Source organism: Hipposideros armiger, unplaced genomic scaffold (genome assembly GCF_001890085.2).
Source record: "Hipposideros armiger isolate ML-2016 unplaced genomic scaffold, ASM189008v1 scaffold_285, whole genome shotgun sequence".
Lineage (NCBI taxonomy): Eukaryota > Metazoa > Chordata > Mammalia > Chiroptera > Hipposideridae > Hipposideros > Hipposideros armiger.
This window is the reverse complement of record NW_017731635.1, coordinates 1766457-1773843: the sequence shown is the minus strand read 5'-3', so window position 1 is coordinate 1773843 and position 7387 is coordinate 1766457.

Genomic DNA, 7387 nt, shown 5'->3' with positions numbered 1-7387 from the left:
TTGGAAGGTAGGGTGTTTGGGAGCTGCAGCTGGTGTATTAAATTAAGAGCATGCTTAATTTGTGACCTGCTGCGGGAGGAGGCAGAGCCACCCACACGGGGTCAGCAGAGGGCTCCTCAGCATCAGAGCTGTCACTTTGGGGAAGTGAAAACCCCAGGGCCGTTTTGAGTGAAGGCGCATTTCAATACATTCACCCAAAGGAAGTAAAGTCACAAGGTTTGTTACTTACAGACCCCAGAAATGGAGGGCAGAGTGGGCAGGGGAAAGGGCTGTCCTCCGTCCCAGGTCAAGAGCGAGAAGGAGATCAGGACAGCAAGCACCTATTACTTATGAAGTGGATGGGGCGCTGGTCACTAACTTTTTATAGGCTCAACTCGAAGTGTTATTTTAAAAGGTGCCCTGGGAAAAGCAAAGTGGGAACTTGTGGCTGGAATCCTAGGCTGGGTCTTGATCAAACTGTCCAGACTGTGGGTGTGAGCCGGGTGTCACACTGTCCGATGCCTGGGCAGCAACTCCAAGTACTGTATGTCCCCATGTATAAGACGCACCCTTTTTCGAAAAATTTGGGGTCTAAAAACTGGGTGCATCTTATACTTTGGTTGTAGATTTTTTTACTTGCATTTCCCACTGAGGACGAGGCAATATATGAAGACAGTGATTCGTCATCAGACACAGATGAGGACAAGCTAATGGTTAGGAGTTTTAACAGTGATGAGGAGTTGTATGAATTTTATGTTGAATAAAACTTGAGTTCAATAACTTTATGTAATACATTTTTTTTTCAAATTTCAGGCCCCAAAATTAAGGTGCGTCTTACACATGGGAGCGTCTTATACATGGGGAAATACGGTAGCTGTTTTCTCATCACAGGGGACACTCAGCCCACCACAGCCTCTGTCGGGAGCATGGCTTTTGGCACGTGCACCTCTCGTCTAGCATGGTGGCTATGGCTGGCATAAGGAAGCAAGCAGAGAGAGAAAGAGAGAGAGAGAGAGAGAGAGAGAGAGAGAGAGAGAGAGAGGAGCAGGGACCTCTGGACAGCTCACCAAGAAGTGGAGAAGGCCAGGAATAAGGACTGAGACCTGCAGACTGAAACTGGGAAGAACTGAAGGAAGCGATCACGGGCCCATGTTGTAGACAAGATTGGAAATGGGGGCAGCTCTGTATAAAGGGCGGGGATGGGACAAGTATTGGGCACGCAAACGCCAGGGCCAACTTAGCAGATGCACCTGAGAAACCCCAGCAGAGAGGAAGTTAGGCCACCCCCTTTGATCTCTTTTGACAGGATGACCCTCAGCAAACCACTTACCTCAGGGCCCCTCAATTTCTCCCTCAATTATTAAAACCCTGCCCTGGGGCACTCCCACTGAATAAGTATAAAGCGAAGTCTGTACAATATCTAGTTCTGCACCAATGAAGAAAAAGAGTTTACTCAATTGTTTGGGTCCCAGTGAGAGTGGCCAAGCTTCACTGAAATGGCAGCACGTCTTGGCTATCTTGGGGTCACTGTAAAACACTCGATATATTTTCAAAAGAAAAATAGTTTAAATCCACTGAAATTTAGATTGGGACTATGTAGTGCTTTGGGGCATTTCGAAGTCAAATTTTTTTTTTAAGATTTTATTGGGGAATTGGGGGAGGGGAACAGTGTTGGGGAATCGGAGAAGGGGAACAGGCAAGTTGTTGTTCTTCAGTCTTCGTTGTGGAGGGTGCCAGTCACCATCTGGCTTCCTGTCGGCAACTCGTGACCTCTAAGCTCAAGGTGCTGTGTTCAATCTTAGTTGAGGGTGGGCGTAGCCACCATCCCATGCGGGAGTCAAACCAGCAGCCTTGTTGTTAAGATCGCACGCTCTATCCACTGAGCCATCCGGGCGGCAGCTCAGCTCAAGGTGCTGAGTTCAGTCTTAGTTGTGGGCGGGCATAGCCCACCATTGAACAGGCAGTCTTGTTGTTACACCAGCGGAGCCATCCTGCCGCCTGTTGGCAGCTCAGCGACAGCTCAGCTCAGGCACACTGTCACTGGCCCATGTGGGAATCAAATTGGCGACCCTGTTTCTCAGAGCTCACGCTCTTAAGCCAACTCTTAACCAACTGAGCCACTTGGCCCACCCCAGGAATATTTTTAAATGAATCCAAATACAGGGATGTCACCATTCCAAGAGTCAGCCCTCATGACTCCCAGTTCATTCATCATCTCAGCCATTCAATAGATACCAGTTGTCACACCATCTAAGCACAAGGCAGTGTGCTGAATGCTGTGGACAGAACAACGAGCAATGCCGGCGAGGGGCTCATTACAGCCTACAGCCCAGGAGGGTGAGAGATGTTAGAAAACCAGTAACATGCGTAGCCTCTGGAAAGCCACCTCATCTCAGGGGAAAAGTTAAGCCCAAGAGGAGAGGGAACGTAGGTGCCATGAGGCCAGGGAGGGGTTGCATGGAGAAAGCTGGCCAGGGCAGGGCTTCCTGAAATGGTGACTCTTGAGTGAAGATCTAAAGGAGAAGAGGAAGTTTTCTTTTTTTCTTTTCTTTTCTTTTTTTTTTTTAAGATTTTTATTGGGGAATTGGGGGATGGGAACAGTGCTGGGAAATTGGGGGAAGGGGAACAGACAAGTTGCTGTCGTTTTGTTCTTCAGTCTAGTTGTGGAGGACATTGCTTCACTGGCCCAAGTTGGCACCATCATTGTGCTCTTCCCGGGCGAGGCAGGTCAGTTGCCGGCTTCTGGACGGCCTCTCACAGCGGCTGCTGGCCGCTCACGCTGGCTGTTGGCTACACACGGTAGCCCATGCCAACCCACTGCAGCAGGGGCTGCAGCCTACGCCGTCGCCAGCAACTCACGGCAGCCCAGCTCCAGGTTGAGCTGTTGTTCAGCATCTTAGCTGTGGAGGGCAGTGTCACTGGCTCTCATATGTGGGATCCGAACCAGGGCCCTCTGGCGTCCCAAGCCAGCTCTTAACCATCGCGCCACTCGGCCGGCCCAGAAGTTTTCTGATTTGAATTCATCCTTGCTTCCAGCGTCCTAACTTGGGGCAGCTGACTTCCTCCAGCATCGGCAAGAGCTGAGAGCCCCACCCATGGTGTGTGACTAAAAGCAGCTGCGAGGGCTTGACTGGGGTTTCCGAGAGCGGCCTCTCCTCTCCCAGCTCAGCCTTGTGGCTGGGACAACCCCAGAAGCAATTCCCACCCCACCTGCCCTTCCTCTGGGAAACATTCCAGGGGAGGTTTGGTCTCTAGAAAGCCAGTGAAGGGAAGATGGCCCCCAGGGCTTCTGCGGGGTCTCCCAGGGAGGCCCGCATGCCCACCAGGGGGGCCTCTGCGTCTCGAGGGCAGCTCCTCTTACCCGGGAGCCCACACGTAACTTCTCCTCATCAATTCACTTTTCAGCACCAAATACATCTTCCTCGTTTTACAACAGTTTCTTACATGTCTACCATTTTGGCTTCAACAAGAATTCTCGGTAGCTGAGGGGTGTGGGTGTGCGTGTGTGTGTGTGTGTGTGTGTGTGTTTAACGAACACCTGAAGGAGTATAAAAGTCTTGCTTGAAGAAAACCCCTTTCTTTCAGCCTCCACTTCTGCTCATGCTGACAGAAATCGTGGCAATCTGGATAAGTTTTTTTTTGGTTGTTTTTTTGTTTTTTTGTTTTTTTTAACTTACCAAAAATTAACCCTCTAGACATGGTGACACGAGATAAAGTGGGAAGCCCACACTGTAGACATTTACTGAGCACCTGGATAACTGAGGCATTGTGCATGATTTGAGGATTAAAAGGAAGAAAAAAAAACCCAGCCTTGCTCTCAGGAGGCTCACAGCTTAGTTGAGCACCAGACATATAACAAGGTCACCATCACCATCACTTTGCAACTGTACCACGCCCAGGGCATTATAGGAGCCTAGGGAAGGGGCGTCCGGTGCAGTCTGGAGTCACCATAGTTTGAGAAGGCGAGAACCCGTCACCTCGCCCATGTGTCACCTTGGAAGGGAGTTCCTTATTTTCCCCAGATCTTCCTGGAGAACCTCAGCTCCTGCACCCCTGGACTCCCACACCCACTGACCGACCTCAGTGGGGGCAATGAATTCATCACTGGAGCGTCAGTGAGGTCTGCCTTACTCCATCAGGACCAGGTAGGAGAGGGGAGAGCTGGAAGTGGAGGTGTGGTCAAGGTTCTGATCCAGGTGTGCCCTCTGCCAGAGACCAGACATGGTCACACACAGGTCTCCACCCCTGGCAAAGTCACAGAAGATTCCAGGCCACCCACCCACTTCTCCCACATCTTGGAGGCCCCTTTGCTCCTCCCGTCATGTCTGCTCTCCCAGAGGTGCCTGGACCAGCTTTTGGTGGTGCGTGCCTCTGGGGCAGTGCTATTTCTGTTACTCATTGGGTCACTTAGTCAGCAGATACTTGTTGAGTCCCAAGTATGTGCCAGGTGCTGCTCCAGGGTCAAGCAAACAAACTGGCCTTAGACCCTGCTCTCATGAAGCTTAGAGACCAGTGGGAAGAAGGATGTTTATCATGTAATTATACAAACAATATGAAGATACATCTCTCCAAGTGCCAAGAGAGATAGGTCCCAATGACCTACTAGGGCAGTCAAGGAGTGCTTCCTGTAGGAGGTAAACATGAGCAGACATTAACCAGGAAAAAGGAGAAGAAAAAGTATGGCTGGGAGAAGGAACAGCATGTGCAAAGGCCCCGGGGTGGAGGGGAGCATGGTGAATATGAGAGACTCAAACAAGGCCTTGAGAGCTGGAGTTGAGAGGGCAGGGAGAACCTGAAGGAAGAGGAGGTTGGAGAGGTGGGAGGACCCGCGAGCCCACCAGGAGCAGCAGCCTTTTTGCTGGACCCGTTGGAGAACAATTGTCTTTGAAAAAAGCAAGGGGCTCACCTTACTTCCCACACCATTTACAACTCACCATAGCTGTCTCCTCTGAAAGAGCAGGCCAAGGGCATGTGACTTCCCCGGGGCACGTGGCCACTGGCCGGCAGGGGAAGGACTCACCTCACTGCCTGAGGCTGCTCCCTGCTTGCACTGCTGCCCGGTAAGGCTGCAGGACGCCCCACTCCGCCCTCCCTGGCCCTGGGAGACCCGCTCCCTGAGTTGAGGGCTCATTAGTGTCAGAGGCTTGGCATGGGCACCATCTCATTTAACTTCGCTCTTCCACAATTGATCCATCATGCGGGGACAAAACTGCCATCCCTGCACGTGTTTCTGATTCCCTTAATGGCCCCTGGGCTTTGCTGAGCTGCACTTGTGTCTGACAGGCTCACACAGGAAAGCCCTTTTGGAAGGTTCTTTTTTGTCTCCTACACAACCATTTTGAAAGCTTTTTTTTAATAAGAATTTTGTGTTTGCTAATGCTTTGAAAACACGTACTTCATGTTATTCAAATGTACCATTTCAAGTAGGTAAGGCATGCTTGAAATATGAAAGACACAGACGTGTATGTAGTAAAAAGTCTTTATCCTGCCTTGTCCCCCAGCCACCCTGTTCCCCGCCACAGACACGCCCCTGTTAACCAGTGTCTTACTGATGTTCTAACATATGTACCATGAATGTACTATAAGCCACCAAACTGGTGGGGTTTGGAACACTTTCAACTTGAAAATGCGGGGTTTGCTTTATTCAAAGTTGATTTCCTAAGAATGTTCTAGCTTGAAAAATACTCCTTGTCATTTACTGCGAGGTTCCTGGGCCTCGGCACTATTGCCATCTGTGACCGGATCGCTCTTGGCAGTGGGGGCTGTCCTATGTGTCCTAGGATGCTGAGCAGCAAAGCTGACTCTACACACTAGATGTCAGTGCCACACTGCCCCGCCCAGCTGTGACAACTAAAAATAACTCCATATATTGCCAAATGTCCTATGTGTGTGTGTGTGTGTGTGTGTGTGTGTGTGTGTGTATGTGTATGTGTATGTGCGCGCGCACATGTGCGCGCACGCGTGCAAAATCACCTCCAGATGAGAACCACTGATTTATTGGGGTTATTTAAAATGTACTCTCCATCTCATTAGAAAAAGAATCTGGGGGACTTACAAAGATTCAAAACTCCAATAAGATGAAAAATAAACATTTACAGATTGGCTCAAAGTTGAAAATCATTAAGGCTGGTGATGGATATATGAGAGTTCATTAGAGTATGCTCGCTATTTATGTCCATTTGACATTTTTTACACTACAAAGATAAACGTTTACATTATGTTTGAAATTTTTCATAATAAAAAGGATAAGTGCTATGTTAAGGAAAGCGTGACAAAGGACAAGGGATGCAAAAGCAGTTAATTAGAAGGTGGACTCAAAGCCCACATGCTAAGATCTTGTCCATTTTGCTAGGGGTGGATTTGAATCAGAGATTCTTGCACTCAGCCCAAAGATATAATGAGACCAGTTAGAAGCATCAGGGTCTAGTGACGAAAAAATAAGCCAGCTGCTCAGAACATGCTCCGCTCTTTCGAGCGATGAACCCTGAAAGAACTGCAAGGCAATTGTCCTGATGCAAAGAATGGCAGATGCAGCTCCCCTAACATGCTGAATCACAGTCTAGGATCCTGCCTCAGAACTGGCTTTCTTAATGAGTAAGTATTCTTTAGAAGTGGGTCAATAACATATGGCTACCGTGAGGCTGAGTAAAAGTTGAAAACAAGGCACGCCCATATGCAGCTCTGGGAAGACCTGGATTAATCTGAGAATAAACTTCACAGTAGCTAAAGGTTAGGCAGCCTCAGAAATTTTATTTCTCTCCAAACTTTTAGGGAGTCCAAGGTTACAGCCCCTGACTACTTCCTGGAGGGAGGCTGTTCAGGGGAACCCATGTAGGCCGGCCCTGCTGGCTCTGGCTCTGGAAGCTGGTGAGAGGGCTTAAGGCCCCTTGGAGAAACAGACCATCCTCCGTGAGGTCTCACGGGTAAGAAGCGTTAGAGGCGCCTCCTCCCAGCCGTCTTCCTCTCAGCCTCCCAACAGGGCTGTCTGAACATCTCCCGGGAACGTTCTAGCAGAAGCAAACTTGACCTTTAAAACTGCAAAATTTCAGGCCATGATCATTTTAATTGGAAAACAAACTACTCGTTGCAATGATCCAACATCACAATAAAGTACCGACAGAACTCCCAGCGTTTGTAAATGCGACTTTCCGTTGGGATAGGAAGGCAGATACAAACATATTTCACAAAAATACTTTGGCTTATTTTTTGCTGAGGAAAATTGAATGATTCCAATCCTTGAAGACTTGGGCAACTTTAAGAGAACTGTAGGCACAAAGCACTCACATACTTGGGGAAACTGTGGACCCGTGAGTTATTGAAGGTGACACATTTTATGGTTGTCTTTGAACTTCTGGGGCATACGGGTCCTTCTGGGCTCCAAACAATCTTCATCTATTGCTGAGACCTG